Source organism: Mustela nivalis (assembly GCF_964662115.1).
Source record: "Mustela nivalis genome assembly, chromosome: 5".
NCBI classification, from domain to species: Eukaryota; Metazoa; Chordata; class Mammalia; order Carnivora; family Mustelidae; genus Mustela; species Mustela nivalis.
This window is the reverse complement of record NC_139024.1, coordinates 46,457,393-46,479,341: the sequence shown is the minus strand read 5'-3', so window position 1 is coordinate 46,479,341 and position 21,949 is coordinate 46,457,393. Positions and strand designations below refer to the sequence as shown.

General features: G+C 38.0%; 1 long non-coding RNA gene across 1 annotated transcript; it reads left to right on the top strand.

The window, feature by feature from the left end:
- Positions 1-264: 264 nt before the first annotated feature.
- Positions 265-21,133, top strand: LOC309865631. Its single transcript, XR_014312211.1, has 3 exons — positions 265-328; positions 20,094-20,161; positions 21,060-21,133. It is a non-coding gene; the product is annotated as an uncharacterized lncRNA (long non-coding RNA).
- Positions 21,134-21,949: the final 816 nt, after the last annotated feature.

Sequence of the window (21,949 nt, the reverse complement as noted above, 5' to 3'; positions counted from 1 at the left end):
CCCAATGCTTTCAATAGGATGGTGCTGAATTGTCAAGCACGTTCTCTTACAGTATCAGGTTAGTTTTCTGCAATGTGCTCACCTGCAAAGCTTGCCATCTGCAGAGGCTCACACTTGCCACCTTTGAAGCATGTTCAGGCAGCCAGCCAAGCAGTAGGGTATGTGGGGTCAGATTTGCAGAATGTTGGGGTAAAGTGAACCTGTTCCTCTTACCCTTTTCGGTACATCCAATCTTGGATTTTTTTTTTTTTTTTTTCTCCACAGTGTGCTGGAACTTCTCTGCTGGACTTTTGGACCTCCACAATGGCCATCTGTGATAATCTTGTCTGTAGGTGATTGTTAAAATCAGTATTCTTTAAAGGAAGATAGACAAAAACTCAATTACATCATCATTTATGTAACTCCTCTGATGTTTTCTACTTGAATCTATTCCATTTTAACTTATTTTGTCAAGATACTGGTTAATATTCATAAGCTGATACTGTGTGTCATTAATTGGTTAAAAACTAATACATTGATGTAGAAGGTTTACATTTATACTGCATATCTTCTCTTTTCCTAATTTAAAAGTTTCCATATCAGGAAAAAAGTCAGCTGTCACACTTGCATACCTAGTTAACTTGATTATTTCAGGAAAGACTGAATTCCCTCCTTTTCTTCCTTTGTCCTTAAGTAAACGGATAATCTTCTAGCGTTCTTGATAGTGTCATTTGTAAGTGCCAGTGGTTTCCATCTGTCTCACCACACATCAGTTATTCACCATGGCAGCCACAGCTCTGCATCACAGTGGTGAACCCCTTCTTTAGCTATTACTGCAGAACTCTAGTTTGTCTTTGTATATCCCACCTGTCACAGCACAGGATTCATTCACTCCTGGCTTCAGTTTTGCTCCACCACTCCAGGGTTTGCTACCACTCCTGTTGTAGGTATGAATAACTTTCCAAGTGTAACCTTGTGCCTTTTTTTTTTCTTGTTCCTGAGAATAATCTATCAAGGAGAATTACCAATAATTTCTAGTAGGAGTAGCTAAGAAGATAGGTCTATTTTCCTGATGGTGCTGAAAAAATCTCAGACACCTTCACTTTACCAAGTCCTTTACCTTTCTTTCAGGAATTAAGATATGGAAGCTTTTTTTCAGGTCTATTTTATGTGCTGGGTTTGTAAGCCAAAAATAAGAGATAAAGTCTATTAGTTATGGGGAGCCACATTTTGGGATAATCAGGCACAAAATCTTAATCTATTTTATGTTAGCAAGAGAAGTCTATATTTCTTCTTCTTCCTCTTTCTTCTCCTTTTATTCTCTTTAAAATTCATTCAGACACCCATTTAACACACATACATTGAGAGCTTACCATGTACCAGGCACTGGGGTGCAAATGCAATAAGGAAAGTGTCCTAATTTATATCCAGGTGGGGGGCTGGGCTGCAATCTGATGGTGAAAGAAAGACTACAATTCATCAATATTCATATAATATTATAATAATATTATAATAAAAGAGATATCTAAATCAGGAGCAGTCAGGTAAGGCTTTTCTGAGAAGGTAATATTTGAGCTAAGTCTTAAAGGGTGAATAAAAGTATAAAGAAGCCAAAGAATGGGAAGTAGTAGTCTTAGTTTGGGTTTCTCTGAAAACAAAGCCACAAAGCCTGTGCTAAGGACTCAGGTACAGGTTGTTAATTTGCAGCATGATCCATGAAGCTAGAGTGAAAGAGCATGAGGCAGAGAAAGAAGAGAAATTCTTAAAGGTTATTTTTGAGTTCATTACAACTGTGGACAACTGGAGCGTTCTTGCATTGAGGACCTTTGGAGAAATGTGTAAAATGTACCACAGAATTGTCTTCCAAGAACAAAGGGTAGGGCATCTCTCCATCAACTCCTATCCTCACTGGAATATGATATATGTACACGTTGAAGTGGAAGGAGCATGTATAATGTGTGTCTTGCTTTCTAATGGGTGAACACATTCTTTGTACTCAGTGGCAAATGGGGTAGATTTGAGGCATTCTAAACATCTTGTACCTTTTTCTAAATGTTCTTCATTTCATGTAAGAGTTGAAGTCTGTCTAAATTTTCCTAAATTTACCTTCAACATCCCTTACAATTTGGATAGATTGTTTACACAGTCTCATGTATGTAATGCAACCAATTTCAGTTGTGGATCTTCATTTATTTTTAAGGTCTATGTTTTAGTCAAAGCTTAAAATGATCTTAATGAGGATTGCTCCCTTGATGGAATTTTGAACTCTTGTATGATATTGGTATACTGTTGAGTGTGAGAAGAAATCCTAGGTCATCTTCAGTTGGAACATTTGTAAAAAATCAACTTTTGCTTGATAAAAACGTTTTTAGAACTGCTCCTTAGGTACTGTTTTCCTAGTTTTTATGACTACAAGAAAATAATTGGAAGAATTATATTAATTTATTCATGATCAGTAATAGAGACCAAACCTAATCTCATAATTACAATGTCATGAAGAACACTATGTTGCTCCCATATCTTGGCTATTGTAAATAATGCTGCAATGTACATAGGCATGTATATATCTTTTCAAATCAGTGTTTTCATTTTCGTTGCAGAAAATATCCCAAAGTAGAGTTGCTGGATTATATGGTAGTTCTATTTTTAATTTTTGAGGACCCTCCCTCCTGTCTTCCATAGTCACTGCACCATTTTGCTTTCCCACCAAAGCTTCCCTTTTCTACACATCCTTGACAACACTTATTATTTCTTGTCTTTTGATAATAGTCATTGTGACAAGTGTGACATGTCTTGTGGTTTTGGTTTGCATTTGCCTGATGATTAGTGATGTTGAGCATCTTTTCATATGCCTGTTTGGCTATCTCTATGTCCTCTTTGGAGAAATGTTGGACCTTTTGCTCATTTTTTAATTGGATTGTTTATTTTTTTGATGTTGAGTTGTGTGGGTTTTTAAAAATATATTTTGTATCTTAACCCATTATCAGTGATATCATTTGCAAAATATCTTCTCTCATTCAGTAAGTTGTCTTTTCATTTTATTAGTGTTTTCTTTCACTGCACATAAGCTTTTTGGTTTGATATAGTCTCTTTGCTTATTTTTTTTAAAGATTTTATTTATTTATTTGACAGAGATCACAAGTAGGCAGAGAGGCAGGCAGAGTGTGTGTGTATGGGCGGGGCCGGTGGCAGGGGAAGTAGGCTCCCCGCTGAGCCGAGAGTCCAATGTGGGGCTCGATCCCAGGACCCTGGGATCATGACCTGAGCTGAAGGCAGAGGCTTGAACCCACTGAGCCACCCAGGCGCCCCTCATTTGCTTATTTTTGCTTGTTGTCCTTGCCAGAGGAGTCATATCCAAAAACTATTGCTCAGAGTAATGTCTAAGAGTTTACTGTCTATGTTTTTGAGAGATGAACAGATAAAAAAGATGTAGTAATTGTATACAATGGAATTCTAATCAGCTATAAAAAAGAATTAAATCTTGCCATTTGGGATAACATGGATAGACCTAGAGGATATTATGCTAAGTTAAATAAGTCAGATAGAGAAAGACAAATTTGGTATAATTTCACTTATATGTGGAATCTAAAAAACAAAACAAAACAAGAGAGAAACACACTCATAGATACAGAGAACAATCTGATGGTTGCCAGAGAGGATGAAGGTAGGGAAATGTGTGAAATAGGTGAAGGGAGTTAAGAGGTATAAACTTCTAGTTATTAAAAAAATGACATGGGGATACAATGTACAGCATAAGGAATATAGTTAATAGTACATAACAATTTTGTATGGTGACAAATAGTAGCTAGATTTATTTAGGTAATCACTTCATAATATGTATAAATGTTGAATCACTAGGCTGTGCACCCAAAACTAATATAATGCTGTATGTCAACTATACTTCAATAAAAAAAAGAACATTATGCACTAATCTAGAAAAATGTAGATAGGAAAATAGTTTAATAATTTAAAAGCAAATATAAATTTTAGGAGAAAATTTTTTCAATAAAATACTATTTTACATAATCAGGATAAAATTACATAATTAGGTTAGAATAACTTTCTTTATGATAAGGTAATTTGTAATAGAAGCCAGTCTCCTGGATAAGTAAAATGAGTTTTTTTTTTTTTTTTAACTTTTTTTATTTTTTATAAACATATATTTTTATCCCCAGGGGTACAGGTCTGTGAATCACCAGGTTTACACACTTCACAGCACTCACCAAAGCACATACCCTCCCCAATGTCCATAATCCCACCCTCTTCTCCCAAACCCCCTCCCCCCAGCTTTAACATAAGAGAAATAAAACAAAACCATTGTTGGAAATATTATTCAAATATTAACTTTTTCTTAATTCTTTATATTTTCCAGATTTTATTTTCAAAGTGGCCAATTTATAGTATTTTCCCAAACATTAAAATTTATCATTTTTTATTCTCTCAAAGTTGGCATGCTGAGACTGCTTTTTCAGCAGACTCAACTTGTTACCTGAAAATGACAAAAAGTTCAGCTGCAAATAGCTGCTTCAAAGTAGAGTTTTATGGGATTTTTTTTAAAGATTTTATTTATTTATTTGACAGACAGAGATCACAAGTAGGCAGAGAGGCAGGCAGAGAAAGAGGAGGAAACAGGCTCCCTGCCAAGCAGAGAGACCGACGTGGGGCTTGATCTGAGCTGAAGGCAGAGGCTTTAAGCCACTGAGCCACCCAGGCACCCCAAGTTTTGTAGGATTTTAGAGCTCTTTTTAACTGCACTAACAAGAAAAAATATTTCAAATAACAAATGAAATACATATATAGAAATACCTCACTGCTAGCATGTATTTAAAAGTTTCATTTTTTCTTTTCCGGGAAGTTTTGAATAAGACCTACCCCACCACTTTTTGGTAAATATCATGGCTTCAAATAATTAAAGTAAATTTTCGGGAGCAAACACCTTTGACTTCAGAAAAAAAGTCATTTACAAAGTTCACTGGCTTTTTTTTTTTTTTTTAATCAACAAGGCATCTTATAAATGTACATCATAACACTGTAAAGAATGAACATGCAGGTATTGTTATGTCTCTTCTAAAAGCGGAGCTACTAAATTACAGATTATAATTAGAACGAGAGACTAAATGATATTTAGGGCTATTTGCAGAGTTTACTTCCTGAAATGCATGCCTACCAAATGATGATGGTCATATGTTTAAATCTCTTTAAATCGAAGGATCCAATCATCTTCATACCCAATCTCCAGGGCTACTTCCTTGCAAGCTTTACAGTCAACCTACTATTAACTGTTATTTCCATGATCACCAACAGCATGTTTGTCTTGTTATGCAATGTTTTCAACATTATGGGAATATTAGGCTTTAAACTTAGAAGGAACCCCTACAATTATCTGTATATAGGGAGGGCTTTTCCATTTCAAACCCAGTTAGATATCTATAGTGCTGATAAATGTTAGCAATCAGCTCTCTTAGGGAAAAAAAAAAAATCTCAGATTTAAATAGTTTGATAATTTCTGCTTTGTAAATACTCCCAATGCAGCAGGTTTCCAAGCTTCCAACATGATGACTTCACTGAACGTGGTGTCCTTTATATAGTATTTTTGCCACATAGATACTCTATACCTAAATAACCTAAAGAACACAGGCAATAGCAAAATACCTATAATACCTAAAGGCAGTATATAATCAAAATAATCCACTTTGATTATATACTACCTTTGTGTTTTAATATAGTTTATTTAATTGTAAATTTCTATTATTTAATCTTAATTATTGGCTGTGTTTAAAAACTGGCTTGCAAAGTTCCTAAAGGTTTAGCAAATAGCTCTCAGGACTGGTATAATCCAGCTCTAGTACTCCACCGAACTATCATGGTGTTACTATTGCTGACTTACAGATGAGGAAACTGGGACTCAAATAAGGGAAGGAAAAGGAACATGCATTGGCCATCTATTTGAGGTCATGCTTGGTGTTGGCCACTTAATGAATCATAGCTCATAAGCCCTCAAAACAGCTCAAGGAGACAGGATGTATTATTCCAGTTCTATAAATAGAAAAATGGATTTCTCTAAATGTCACAGTGCTATTAAGTGACAAACTTAGGATAAGAGCTCAAGTTCTCTGACTTAGGTTTCTCAATTTTATTTATAGCAGCATCCCTTGCTTTCTAGGTTTTCACATAAACTATGGAAGAACATCAAAGGCTATCATATCAGACACTGAGACACAGCAGTGAACTGTGTATCTTTTAAAATACTATTTTTTAGGGACACCTGGGTGGCTCAGTTGGTTGAATGTCCTACTCTTGACTTCCACTCGGATCATGACCTCAGGATCCTGAGATCAAGCCTGGTACTGGGCTCCATGCTTGGTGGACAGCCTGCTTGAAATTCTCTCCTTTTCCCTCTCCTTCTGACCTTCATCCCTCTCCTCTTCTAAAATAAATAAATACATCTTTAAAAGTTAAAAAATAAAAATAAAATACTATTTTTAGTGATGAATATGGCTATAGATTTCAAAAATAACTATATAAACTGGATAGTTATTGATTGCAGATTTGATTTAGAAATAAAGATCCTAGTTTTACATTTTTAGTAACTAAAAAGCTTAGGTAAAAATAAGACTAAGGAAGATAGAAACATATCAGAGTACAGTAGTTATAATACTGAACAGTATGGTATAATTTTGGGTAGAGTGTAACTGTACAGAAGTTGTAAATAATGACTTTTTGTGAAGTCAGTACTATGAGGACTGACATTTCGATATAGAAATGAGTCTTCTCTCAGACAGAAATGTCCAACAAAACCATGTCTAAGGTAAATCATTATTCAGGATCAGTATCTTACTAGCCTTCTTTTATTGTATTTTGCTTTTAGTCAAACATCAGTAACAAAAAGAAATCAGCATCACTAATCTCCATCATTACTGATTGTTTGCAGTCACTTTGAGGATTAATGTGAAGTGCTATTATCACGTAATGTTATTCAAAAAGACTGAACACAAATGCTGTAAGAAAATAAAGATTAAATAACAATAGAATATTCCAATTATAATCAAAGTACCTTGTAAGAATGGTGAAAGTGGATTTAGAAGTGAAAGGTCCACCTTTCAGGAAGTCTCTTCAGAAGTACACTGTTAATTCAAGTTAACTTTTTCTTACATATATTTTGGAGCAATATAAGGTGAGAAATTTCTGTGTTAATATTATCGTATTCACAAATAAATGTTGTTGTCCTTTATATTTTTAATAAGTATCAGGCATAGTGGATTTTACTTAGCATAAGTAAGATCAAAAAGTCCAGAACCACTAAGCTACAAATCTCTCTGGGCAATAGGAACTATATTCATTTCAGGAAGGAAAAGTTTGTTTGTTTGTTTGTTTTAAGATTTTATTTATTTATTTGACAGAAGTCACAAGTAGGCAGAGAGGCGGGCAGAGAGAGAGAGAGGAGGAAGCAGACTCCCCGCTGAGCAGAGAGCCCGATGTGGGACTCCATCCCAGGACCCTGAGATCAAGACCTGAGCTGAAGGCAGAGGCTTTAACCCACTGAGCCACCTGGGTGCTCCGGAAAAGTACATTAAATTCTGAATGTTAAAGGTATTTCAGTAATATAAATTGTCGCACTTTTTTTTTTTTAAGATTTTATTTATTTGACAGAAGGAGACACAGTGAGAGAGAGAACACAAGCAGGAGGAGTGGGAGAGGGAGAAGCACGCTCCCCACCAAGCAGGGAGCCCAATGTGGAACTCAATCCCAGGACCCTGGGATCATGACCTGAGCCGAAGGCAAACACTTAATAACTGAGCCACCCAGGCGCCCCAAATTATCACACTTCTTTTGTAATTTATCTTCTAAGTAACTGAACTTAAATTACAATTAATTTTCTTCTTTCAAAATATGTCACCAAAACTGACATTTGGAACCAAGAATGAATTTAAACAGTTTCCTTGGTTTCTGTCCATGCCCTTCATGGCAGTGTAGGAAAAATGGCTTTTGGGGGTGATCCACAGAGCCGTTTCTAAATGGGAAGCTCTTTGCCTCTCTCCAGGGTACCAGCTGCTCCTTGGCATCCTGCCACTAGCATTAACAATTTCAGGAGTTTGTAAGACAGGGCCTTGTGAGACAAATTCTCACCTCTCTGCTGCTGACTTGAAGCCTGACAAACTGTGGTAAGTGAGAGTGACAAACGACCATGACTCCTACCCCAGAGATTTCCCATCAGAGCAGAGCCTGAACATGGGGCTGAATATGCCCCCATTCACTCCCAACTTAGGGAAAACAGAACCCAATGAAACTAAATTTGTTAAATTAACTAAATTATTTACAAGCAAATAAACTAGGAAAGGAAGCTACTCAGAAGAAAGTGAAAACATAAGAACACAGAGTTAGGTTTCATCTTGATGTGTTTTTGTATCTTTATACATGGCATTTTGTTTCACTGATCATTTACGCAGTTGTAACTGATGTGTAAACAACAGATTCTTTTTCTAGCAGTGTTCTGATTGTTCTATACTACGGAATTCATTGTAAGGAAGAATCACTGTGCATCTTATCCAAAAATAGTTATTATTGGAAGTATAAGAAAACCTAATTAAAACACTTTAACATTTAGCTTAATCCTCCACTATAAATCTCATGGATTAGATGTATATATACTATTAAAATAATGCAATATATGCAATATATTATAGGTGTACAGATATACAACTATATAGATACAGATGTATAGATACACAACTATTCAATATACTATAGATGAATATACTATTGCCCCACAGTGTTACTATTATTTTTTGTCTTTTTGGTCTAAGATTTAGAAATCTATGCCAGGGTAGCCAAGGTCCAAGTTTTTATCTGGTGATTCAGCCAAAAAACATTAAAGAAGCCTCCTCCCACAATCCCTTGCCTTACTCCATTATCTGTCCACTGCATTATTCTTCACACTGTTAAAATGTAACAGAGACTGGGGGAAATTTATCTCTCTTCTTTAAAGCATGTCTCATATATTTGGCTGAGTGCATAGGCATTATAATGATAGGTGCTTTCAAAGAACCTAGAGATAAAAAGAAGCACCTAAATCAATGTCCGGAACACCAGAACCATTATTACTTGATAGGAGACACAGAAGCAGGTCATACTTTTGAACATTTTTCTTAGGATTAAAAATATGGAAGAAATACTTTTATGTTTTAGCAAATAGAGACAGCAGCAAATTGTTTTGGGAAGGAGACTGCTATATGAGAATATGGTATGAGGGCCAAGAACAGGACCTTGAGCCAGGTGATGGAGTTAAGCCCCTACTCTGACTCTTCTTAGTGTGTCTGTGTCATTGTGGGTATGTTACTTAATCCTCCATGCCTCAGTTTCCTCCACTTTACAATGGGGATAATCAGTGAGATTTATTAAGATTAAATGAATTGATACAAGGAAAGTACTTTATTAAGTAAGCAATCAATAAATATTACCTAGGGGCGCCTGGGTGGCTCAGTGGGTTAAGCCGCTGCCTTCGGCTCAGGTCATGATCTCAGGGTCCTGGGATCGGGCCCCGCATCGGGCTCTCTGCTCAGCAGGGAGCCTGCTTCCCTCTCTCTCTCTCTGCCTTGTGATTCTCTCTCTCCATCTACTTGTGATTTCTCTCTGTCAAATAAATAAATAAAATCTTAAAATAAATAAATAAATAAATAAATATTACCTATTATTATGTCATACACCATGTTTAAAATACCTCCTTTTTGCCATTGTATAGAATAAAGGAAGATGCAGCTTATCCTACCAGACCATTATGAGGATTACGTAAATATTTGTTAATTTAATGAAGTGGTACCCACCTGGATGATTGTGACATTACATAGTTGTGATTATTAATGACGTTTGTCTGTCATGGGTTACATGTAATATGATGAAAGACGTATTAGAAATAGGGGACTTTTTTTTAATTGTATTTGTAATTGATTTCTTAGAGATGAACTTGTCAATATCTAGTTTATTCCAGTTAAGTAAAGAAACACAGTGACGCATATTGTGGAATATGCTTTCTTCTTGAAAAAACTCTATGTGGAAATGTTTTACCTTGATGAATCTGAAGTATAAATTGTTTGGTAGGACTTTTTTTATGTTCCACTGGCTCCCAATTTGAAAGTAATGCATTTAGATTCCAGCAAAACCAAAAAAAAAACAAAAAAACAAAAAAACAAAACACTTATCAGAACTGTTCTGTAAGAGCTATAAGGATAAGAGTATTCTGCTTTCTAATTTTATATAAAAGAAATATCTCTGAAAAAGATAATTACTATCTGGACTATACTTTCACATTTCCTAGGAATATAGACATTTGATCGATTAAAAAAATGAAAACAAACGCAAAGAGACTGACCTTTATTCTTGATTCCAGTATTTAATATTTATGTTACTATAATTTAAACTTCAAAATGCCCATTTTAACTTAATATACAATGTTAAGAGATGAACATAGACAATACTGACAATTGACAAAATAGCCTGAGATCCCATTTCTAAGGACCACATTTGACTTTAAGCTTCATAACAGCAGAGACCATCCCAAGTGTTCTGCACAATGGTAGGCACACAGTGAGTGCAGTCAGCATATTTGTTACCGTTAAAGCTCTAGAATTTGACTACAGAGACTAAAGCCTTTGTCCTTATGCCAAAAATAAAAAAGTAAAGAAAAGAAATCAGGAGAGACTAATGAGACTAATAAATTTGAGAGAGAGTTTTGCTGTCTTTTCTCATCCTTTTTGTGAGAATACAGATTTCTGAGAGGGCATTGAATGCATTTATTTCATCTAGACAGATTTTGGATTCTTGGCATTTTCTTACTTACTGAATAATAGAGTTTTCAAAATGTCTTAGGCCATTCTAAGGGGGTGTGTGTTAGGAGAGTAACATAAATATACAAGGTGAATAGAAATTTCTCTTTAAAGATTTTATTAAGAGTTTTTACGACTGTCCTTACTTTAGGTTCAACATGATGCACTCATTTTTTAAAAATTGTTTTTAGATTTGACTTCCTTTTGCATCAGGAGAAGTCAGCATCCTAACAATTGCTGTAACAATAACAGCACACCTCTCACTTCCTGAGCAACTGCAACGTGCCAGGCATGGTGCTGAGCATAGCATCGCATGTACTGACAGGGCAGCTGCTGGAGAGATCGTGCACCTGGGCACAGAAGTTATCCCCATTTTACAGATGAGTAGACAGGCAGAGAGATATTAAGTAACTTGTTCAAGCTCATCCAGCAGGTGTGTTTCAAAGCCAAGTGGTGAGCCCACACCGTCTGTCTTTCACCCTCATTATCTGATGAAATCAAAGCCTTTATGCACTTTCTGCCCTTACGCATATAGCTCTCCCATTCAATTAATGGCTATTCAAAGGCCACTTAAAAACGATTTTCCCAGGGCACCTTGTGACTCAGTGGGTTAAAGCCTCTGTCTTCTGCTCAGGTCATGATCTCAGGGTCCTGGGATGGAGCCCCACATCAGGCTCTCTGCTCAGTGGGGAGTCTGCTTCCCCTCACCATCTTTCTGCCTGCCTGTCTACTTGTAATCTATGTCAAATAAATAAATAAAATCTTCAAAAAAAATGATTTTCCCTTGAGGAAGTAGAATCACAGATAATAAAGTTTCCAAGAATTTGGGAAAATTTCTTTAAGTTTTTAGTAACTTTATTTCCTAAAAGTCTCTCCTATTAGTGTTTCTTTTCCTACATCTTCACTTTTTTAAAGAGTTTTTTTGAAAGATTTTATTTATTCATTTGACAGGGAGAGAGAGCACAGGCAGGAGAGCAGCAGGCAGAGGGAGAGAGAAAAAGCAGTTTCCCCACTGAGCAGGGAGCCCAGTGTGGGACTCAATCCTAGGACCCTAGGATTATGGCCTGAGCCAAAGGCAGATGCTTAAACATTTGAGCCACCCAGGTGCCCCCATCTTTACTTCTTTAAAAATGAATAGAAACAAAGACAAAAGCTTATCTTGATACATGTTTAGAGTCAGCCAATGTCAGCTTTTAATTTATAAAATTTTTTTTTAAAGATTTTATTTATTCAACAGAGAAAGAGAACTCACAAGTAGGGAGAGAGGCAGGAAGAGAGAGAGGAGGAAGCAGGCTCCCCAAGCAGAGAGCCCGCCTCGGGACTCGATCCCAGGACCCTGAGACCATGACCTGAGCCGAAGGCAAAGGCTTAATCCACTGAGCCACCCAGGCACCAACCCCAATTTTTTTTTTTTAAAGGAGGCTCCACACCCAATGCGGGGCTTGAACTCATGACCCTAAGTACTCTATCAACAGAGTCAGTCAGGCACCCCCAAATTTAGCTTTTAAAGAGTTAAATTCAACCATAAGTTCTGCACTTGACCACTACCAAGCACTGGCCATCCAGCAGCATTAGATGATCTACTCAAGCCTTTTCCCAGAGACAGTGAAGACAGCTGCTGAGAGAGACAGATGAAGGTTATAGGCCACTGCAGTGTAGAGCTCTCCTGAGAAGACATTTCCTTGCTAGTCCCTTGCCAGAGAGCGATGACAAAGGAACAGATGTCAGCTTCAGTCACGTGGTCTCTCCTTTTAGGAGTTCTGGGGCCGGGTGGGTGTGTGTGCCATCTGGGTGGTACGGAGGAGTCTGCGGAAGCACAAATCTTGCAGCTTCTCAGAGCAGCCAGTCACCAATTTTGCAGGTGTCTTGCTCACAGATCAAAACGTTTACCAGCCTTGGATGCAAGTGCACAGTGCTTTATGACTGAAGAAGAAGCAGGCCATTGCCACATCTCGGAAACGCGTATTTCCTGAGATGCATGTAAGTGTACATGTGCCCAAATTGAACTGCTCTCTGATACAGCCATGAGATCCCCTTCCTCCTCCTCAGGGCAACTGATAGCACCCTATATGACTCGCTGTAAATTGACCTTGCCAGCAAATCTGTGATTATGGTATATAGACTCTTACAGCCCAAAGGCCCGTGTGCTGGCAGCCACAACGTATACGATATTGTCATGATGGAGCCTTGCTATGTTGAGCTCAGCCCAGAAATTCACTGGGATGCCAGCCAATCTGTTTTTAAACATTTTTTTTTTTTTTTTTTGACATGGATAGAAAGAAGAGTCCAGGAAGCAGACTTAGAAAGACCGGTGAGAGAGGTTAGAGGAGGAACAGGGAGGACATTTTTCTACGATCAGGAGAAAGCACTTGGGGAGGTAGGATTGCCCAAGAGCATAAAATACTGCAGGGAGGTCAAGTAAGAGAATAAATTTAGACACCTTTAAATGTAGACACCTGGAAGTCATTGAAATGGCTTCAGCAAGAGTGATTTCAACAGTGTGGTTAAAGTAGCAGCAAACTGCAAAAGGCTGAGAGATGCAAAGGGGGATGTGGAGACGGAGCACAAACGAGTCCTATGGGAAGGGTGCGCGAGAGGGCACAGAGGGAGGAGAGGCCAAATGTAGGTTCTTTCTGAACTAGGAGAAAGGTGAACATATTTATATGGTGCTGAAGGAAGGATGCAGTTGAGAGGATGAGGCAGGGAAGAGACGAGGTCACACAGAGTATAAAGTCCTTGAGCGACTGAGAGCAGATAAGATCTAAAGCACAGATGGAGGGACAGTATTAGAAGTTACTTCTTCCTTTAGGACATGAGAAAAAGATGGCACAGTTCTCAATAAGCATATTTCTGTGGGGAAAGGAGGGTGAGAAAGATCTCTCCTGATAGACACATTTTTTTTTTTTTTTTTTTTTTACTTTTTTTTCCCTGTAAATTGTGAGGTGTAACACCTGCTGAGGGAGAAGAGGTTGGGGACAGGGTATGATGCCTGGAAAGGGAGACGTTAGGGGCAGCCACTGAAAGGAATGGGAAAGAGGACTCATCAAAGAGAGCTGGGGCGGGGGGTCAGCTGAGGTAAGAGGCAGCCTATATTTAGTGTGGTGCTCTCTGTTAGTCTTCAGGAGCCTGGGCACAGGAGCAAAGGGGGTAAATGATAGGTCTGAGAAGGGTCTTCAGTTGACAGGGTTGGCACAAAGGGAAGTGATTTGGATGGGAAATTTGTTGAAAAGATGTACCATGAAGTCTAGGCTGGATCAGAAGGAATTCAGACAGGGAGGTGGTGGGGGCTGGGGGGGGGGTGGTTGATGACCTGCAAGAAAGTTGACATGGTCGGAGCATCGGGAATTCAGTGAGCTTCACGATCGCGTGTATCGAGGGCAGCAGAGTATGATTTCTAGAACGAGGAGGGCTGTAATCAGTGGTATAGTTAAGATGTTTTGGGAGGTGGTGGTTCAGGATGTGACCCCAGGAACAGGATGACTGAAGGAATAAACGCACCGGCTGCTGGAGATAAACAGCTCAGAGTGGGGATGCCTCGCAAACACAAAGAGCTGCAACAATTAAACAAACTAAAATTTCTTTTTAAATGAATTTTTCATTTATCCAGAACCATGAGGGTCTGTTTCTTCCCATAACTCAGCTAATGTGATAGTGGGATTACTTCAGTGAATATCTCTTATCTTAACTTTGACCTGTGAGGTGTTCTTTAATCAGCAATGCTGCTATGCAAAGATATTCATGGTTGTTCTCAGTAGAGCAGACAAACTGGTGAGACAAATAAATCCAGAAACCCCACTTGATCATGGTGTATGCTTCTTTTAGTGTCATCTTGAGTGGGGTTTGCTTATGTTTGTTGAGGATTTTTGCATCTATGTCAACAAAGATACTGGTCTCTAGTTTTCTTTCTCTTCTCTCCTTCCTCCCTCTCTCTCCCCACACCCCATCTCTCCTCTTCCTTTTTTCCTTCCTTCTTTTCTTTTCTTTTTTCTTTCTTTTTCTCTTCTCTTCTTTTCTCTTCTCTCCTCTTCTTTTCTTTCTGGTTTCCTTGTCTGATTTGGTATCAGAGTTATGTGGCCCTTATAAAATGAGTTTGGAAGAATTCCGTCCTCTTCAATATTTTGGAAGAGTTTAAGGATAAATAGTAAATCTTTGAATGTTTGGTAGAATTCACCAGTGACAGTCTGGTCCTGGGTTTCTGTTTGTTGGAGGTTTCTGATTACCGACTCGACCTCTTTACCAGAAATTTGGTCTATCAAAGTAGTTACAGCCTGGCCAAAAGATATGATACAGACTTGTTTCAGCCCAAGAACTAGACCGATATTTGATTAGCATTTTTTTACTTTTTATTTATTTATTTATTATTTTTTTAATTAATTTTATTTATTTATTTTCAGAAAAACAGTATTCATTATTTTTTTTCACCACACCCAGTGCTCCATGCAATCTGTGCCCTCTATAAAAACAGGATGAAATGAAATAAAATAAAGATAAATTATACTTGGCTTCTTTCCTCTTGCTTTTTCTCCCCACTTTGGAAAATTTCCGTTTCTGGCAAGACATCTCCAAAAGATGTTAATACTTCGAAATGCATGTGAGATCACTCAGTAGTGTGCTAAAACACACATCAAAGGCAGAACTAAAGGAATTAGGTCATGTAACATAATGGATGGGCCTATGGAGATAAGAGAAGAGGATACTTACTCAGTGAAACAAGAGTGGCTGCTGGCTGGCGTTAGGATCGCCGCCGGCAGAGACCCGTCTTCCTCTCAGATCAAGTCCTTCCTCCTCCTGACTTCCTTATTTCTGTTAATGGAGCCCCAAATCCTCTCATCTTCTGGATTTGAATGCTGAAGTAATTTCCTTTTATGCTTCTCACACCCTCATAAGTTACTGAAGCTCCTTCATTAATCCTTTTTCATACCTCCAATAGCCTGAAGAATGGCCTGTCAGGCTTGTGACACTCTGCAGCTGACAGCTAAAATGGGAAGAAGGAGCAGGTCCATTCTGCCGTAGCGGTCACACCTACTAGGTGATCACATGGGTTTCCTTGGAGATTTCTGCCATTGTGCTAGGACTGCCCTGGTGGACAGAGTTATGACATTCTGCTCCACAAGGATCTGTCCCCCTTCCAATCCTGGGATAAGATTCTATGAGTGCATTGTGACTACATGCATTTTAAAAGAGCAAAGTATGGAGAACAGAGATTTGTTTTATAGATTAAAAGCTTGAAGGAACTGTAAGAGTCCTAGCTCCTCAAAAGTATTTGATATATACACGCAGACATGCACATTCATATACACAAACTCCTTTTAAAAATTCCCAATGAAAAATTAAAGTCTTTAATTCTACTCTATAGGAAAACCACAACACTAAAGAGGCTCTCCTTAATTAACTGTTACAAAGATGTTCATGGCTATACTACTTGATATAGTCTAACTGCTGAAACATATAAACCCCCAAATGTATAATGGGACAAACAAGATAGATGTTCTTGCTCATGTAAAGTCCTAAATGGGTTTTCCTTGTTGGTAGCTGGCTCTCTTTCAAGCGATGATTCAGGAACCCAGGTTCTTTTTTGTCTCTTGCTCTGCTGTCTTCAGCATGCAGCTTCAAAGGTCTGCTTTGAGCCAATGGGGGTAAAAATGTGTGTGAAGAATTAAATGCACATGCAAGATTTTTCCAGGCTGGGAAGTAGCACAGAGGACTTTCATTCACATTCCAATGGCCAGAACTCAGTCAGATGGGAAGATACTCTATGTTTCCAGGAAGATGAGAAACGAGGTTGGTTAAAAAAACAAAAACCAAAAAACAAAAAACAACACTAGCAGTTTTTCCCACAATGGGATAGAAACCAGAAATATGAGGAATTTACAGGAAGAAACCTGATTTCCTGCACCAACCATGGTGGTGGAGGCACACAGGAGACTCACGGCAGAGGAACAGGTCAGAGCTTTAAATGCACACGGACTCAGTGGTTACATGTAAGGGGATATATCTCCACTAGATATTCTAATAAAGTCTCCTCATTGTCTAAAACACACCAAAAGGAAGTTCTGAAGTGAACACAGTTCAGTAACACCAAGTTGACAGATTGACAGGTTGAGATGTGGGCACTGGCAATCTGAAGGAACTAGGCAAGAAGCCCAGACTAAAGAAGCAAAGCCCAGGCAAGAATCCAAGAGTGTCAGGGCAATTGCGACACGAGAAACCAAATAAGCAAGTCAAAATCAAGAAGCCATAGAAACCTTAGAGCAAGTAAAATTGGAGTCACAAAACCTGGAAAAGAACCCTGGTCTTACCACTCACTAGCTGACGCGGGAGGGAACACTTCATGCCTCTGAGTTTGTTTTCTCATTTGTGAACTTGGGGTTATAACAGTTATGTCATGATGATTAACTGGAGAGTCAAAGGGAGGTTGTGTGTGAAAACTCATAGAGCCTGGTGAAAGGAGAAAGAGGGCTGATTTTAAGTCTGTTTCTATATTCATACACCTTGGACCTTAAGATTTGGAACCCGCTGTATGCATAAGTAAGTCTCTAGTTATGAATCAGAAGCAGGAGGGGAAGAGCTATCTAGTGTAGAAAACTAGCCTTTGGGCTGGGGAAACTGCAAATTGAGGCTCCTTTATGAAAGTTCTGCCTTCCTGCACACCTGTCTTCCTCTCTTACTTCACTCTGCTTTTCCTCCTCCCTGCCCTCCTCACACTCTCTCTTCTCTTTTCTTTTTTCTCTTCTCTTCCTTTTTTTCTTTTTTCTTTCTTTTCTTTTCTTTTCTTTTCCTTTCCTTTCTTTCTTTCGTTCCTTCCTTCCTCCCTTCCTTTTCATTCTTTCCATCCTTCCTCCCCACCTTTATTTTTCTTCCCTTTTTTTCTCCATCTAGTTCCTTTGCTAGATGAGCCTGGCCATTAAGGAGGGTATAGCTCATTTCATGTACAACAGTTCTAAACAGGAACTTGCTAGGTTATGGGTTGAATCAACAACAGAACAGAGAGGATACATTATTGATAGGTGTGTTATTTGGTGTCATTCTTTGGGACAAAAATGTTTGATAAATTCTTCAGAGTATTGATCTAAAGGAAATAATCAGAAATATAAAGGCCTTATAAACAAAGATGTTCATCATAGTTTTACTTCTAGTAGTAAAAAAATTTGAAGCAGGCTAATTGTCAACATTGAACAAATGGTAAATTAAACTATGTTATATATATTATATTCACAAAGTAAAATATGTAACTGTTAACAATTGTGTTGATGAAGTGTTTCAGTAATGTGGAGTATCATGATAAGATAGTGAACGAAATTAAGTAGACTACAAAGTGACCACAACTTTGTCAAAACTTCAGGCAGAAAAAGCTTAGAAGGCAATATATCGCAATGGTAATGACTATTCATGGATGGGTGAATAGAAGTATTTTTTTCTTATTTCTACTTTTCTTCAATGTCTATAATTTAAAGTGCATCTGTATTATTTTTATATTGGAAAATACAAAGTCAATTTTCTTTTCTAGGAAAGCATTGATAATAACTTGCTTCATGCTAATCTAGTGCTACTGAACAAAGAGCTGGCACAATTAACAGCAAAACAAGGGGCAACCGGATGGCTCAGTTGGTTAAATGTCTGACCCTTAACTTCAGCTTAGGTTCATGAGGTCAGGGTCGGTGGGATCAAGCCCCATGCCAGGCTCTGGACTCAGTGCGGAGTCTGCTTGTCCCTCTCCTTCTGCTCCTCTCCCTGCTCTCTCTCTGTCAAATAAATAAAATCTTAAAAAAAAAACCCAAACCCTCAAACCCCCCAACAAAATAAGTCCACTTCATGCATCACAATGTGAATAATGCTGCTCAGAAGTGAACAGAAATATCTACACAGATATACAGGTACCCCATATAAATATGTAATATCGATATTAACATTATTCATATCCTTTCCTCATAAGTCATAGTTTTGTTTTATAGGATTTACTTGGTAAGAACAAAATGTAAATTTTGGGCACAAAATTTTCACTCGTCATTATGACAGCACAGACATGGTCTGACCTCATAGCATTTGCATGAATCCCAAAGGCTCTGTTGGAGTCAGTCAGAGTGAGAGTGAACTTTGCTAGGACTTGATGGATCTTCTTAACTCTGACCGCTGATATCCACTGAAGTTGTGCCTTCTTGTGGAATAGGCTAATGGGCACTACAAATAATGAAAATATTTGGATAATCACCAATAGATACTGACATATAGACATTGACAAACATTATCAAATGTCATCACACCTCAGATGCTCCAGGGGAGTGGCCAGATCCATTGCAACCCACAAAGAGAGATGTAAGAAACTTAATGCAGCCTTGTTCAAATGTCTATTTAATTAGAAAATATTGATTTGATGTGATGCTTTCAGAAGTTCCAGATTTAAATGCATTGAGTAGTCATTGCTAACCAAGAAGAGATGAATAGATTATCAGGCAGGCAGGCCATCAGAAGTTGGTCCAGAAAATCAAAAGGGACTGCTGACAGTATGCTGAAGAATCATACTGATAAGATATTGCTAAAGGGACAGAGGAAAGATGACCAGAGGTGAGATAATACCATTCCTTTTTTATTCAACCAAAAATAAAATTTTGTGACCCATAAAGAGTGGATGTGGAGAGTTCCTATCTTAATATTTTTTTTTAAAGATTTTATTTATTTATTTGACAGAGAGAGATCACAAGTAGGCAGAGAGGCAGGCAGAGAGAGAGGAGGAAGCAGGTTCCCTGCTGAGCAGAGAGCCCGATGCGGGACTCGATCCCAGGACCCCGAGATCATGACCTGAGACAAAGGCAGCGGCTTAACCCACTGAGCCACCCAGGCGCCCCCTATCTTAATATTTATAGCTTTGTTTGAATTCATTGAAAGGTGTGCCACCACCTACAACCTCATAAGATTGCATTCAATATTAAAATTACAGTACAGTAAACCATAAAGTTTACACATCAGACTGAAAATGACAGATTTAGAGTGGGTAAGGAAAATATACCACAGCTGACAGGGAAAAAAACATGACCTGAATCTGAATTTCCTCCCCATGCAAATAAAGTTGCACTCTGAGTCTAGTAAGCATTATGGTCTATTTATGATAACAGGAATTTGTAGGTGTCTGGCTTCGGGTGAACCTTTCTGATATTTGGCATCAATATTAGTCCAGGCACGAAGCTGTATTTTATTTCCTTGCAGAGCTTTCATGATGAAATTGAAAATATTGATTTGCGATCACCACACTAGAGATCAATCTAAACACATGGATTTTGTGCTTTGTTTTATTTAAAGGACCTGGATCAGAGATGTCTATTTTGCTTTTTGTTCCAAACCTCATTGGTGTTTCTTCAAACTTTAAGGTATGGAAGCATTTCTTGGGGTCCTTATTAAAATGCAGATTTGAGAGTAAGCAAAATGAATCTTTCATGAAGGAAGTGGTTATCTTTGCAGGGATAATGACTAGGAGGGGAGGGAGGGAAATTTGTGGGATATGTGAAATGTAATACATGTGTATTACACTTAGGAATTGTATGCCTCAGTAGTGGGTTATTCTGCAGTTAATATTTTTAAAAACAAAAATACAATGAAACTTAAAAATGAAGTCTTGGGTTATGCTGCAGAAAAAATGTCTCTTGAGGACTAAACCCATTATAATAAGGTGGGGCCCATTGTTGGCTAGAATGAACTTGTTAACCAAACATCAGAAAAAGATAGACACATTATAACGGAGAGAAACCACTGAGAGCAACAGTGCCCCACACCCATTTTCATAGCAAAGTTTCAGCTGGTGCTTCCTACAGTAATTCAGAAAACAATTTCCAAAGGCATCCAAATCCATCAAATCTTGAAGGTTTTGTCTTTGTATAGCAAAGGGAACCATAATTGAGTTATAATTCTTAAATTGCATAATTACTGTGCTTGGGAACTGGCTTTTTATGATCACTTTTTACTCTCTTGTCACATACCTTTTTAAGGCCTACTGCAAAAACAGAACTAGCTTTTATTTACGTTCTAACTAATCTATCAGGTCAGACTAAATCTCAGCAGAATGGAAGTATTTTGCCACCAACTGGTACTTTCCCACCAAGTGGGAATTCTCTCCCATGGTTTATAGGACACTTCCACAGGCCCAATCACTCCAGAACCCTATTCCTTGCAGACCAAACTTATGTTCAGTCCTTAGCGGATATAGTTCGAGTAATTCCTGCCGGCAACATTCTCTTCAAGGCTGTCACACGTCTTATTGGCCATCTGCAGAATAAACTTCTGGAGGAAAGCCACTGAAAACACTGCAAGTGACAAATGGAACATTCTCCAAAGCTAAATGGAAAAATCATTAATCATACCCGCCTGTTGCTGAGTTAAACATGGTGGAAATCATGTAACGTGTAGGGTGTATCTTGACAAATTATACTTGTTGTCTAACCCGAGCACCTCCAGCAATGAAGAGGGAAGGTAAAGGAGAAGGAGTGACTCCACAACTGACTCTATCATTCTCCCGAAATATGAACTCTTTTGCTTTCAGATGTTACACAGTTGCTAATTTCTTCCAGCCTTTAACATGCTTTGGCTTCTAGTCACTAAACAAAAAGGGATGATGCCAGTTGAGATAAAAATCCCTCTGCACACAATGAGTACACACATTTTTGAGCAAACTACAACCAGACCTTGGGTGCCTGAGAAATAGCCTGGGCTGAATTGAGTCACAGAAAACTAATCAGTTTTCAGTTGTCTAGCCAAAGTCATGTTTATCTAGTTGTTTGCTTATTCCCTGCCCAAACAGTAACATCAAAGTAACAAGAAGGTGCCAGAAACTAGCACTACTTAAAAGAAGACACTGTCTTTAATTTGTTCATTTATTCAACAAATATTATGGGGTGCCTGTCTTCCCAGATATTGTTCTAGGCCCTGGGGATACAACAATGAGCAAGAGACCCTTCCCTGCAAAAGAAATCCTCCTTTTATATTATATGAGATGTCTTATGATTCATAATGTGAAAATTATAGTAATGAAAATGAAATGGGCGAAATAATAGTACAATAAATATGTTTTAATGGAAGAGGGAATATGGCTGGCAAAACATTTTCTTTAAACTCTGAAATAAAGCTTTCTCTTAAATCTCAAGTAAAATTAAAGAAATCTCATG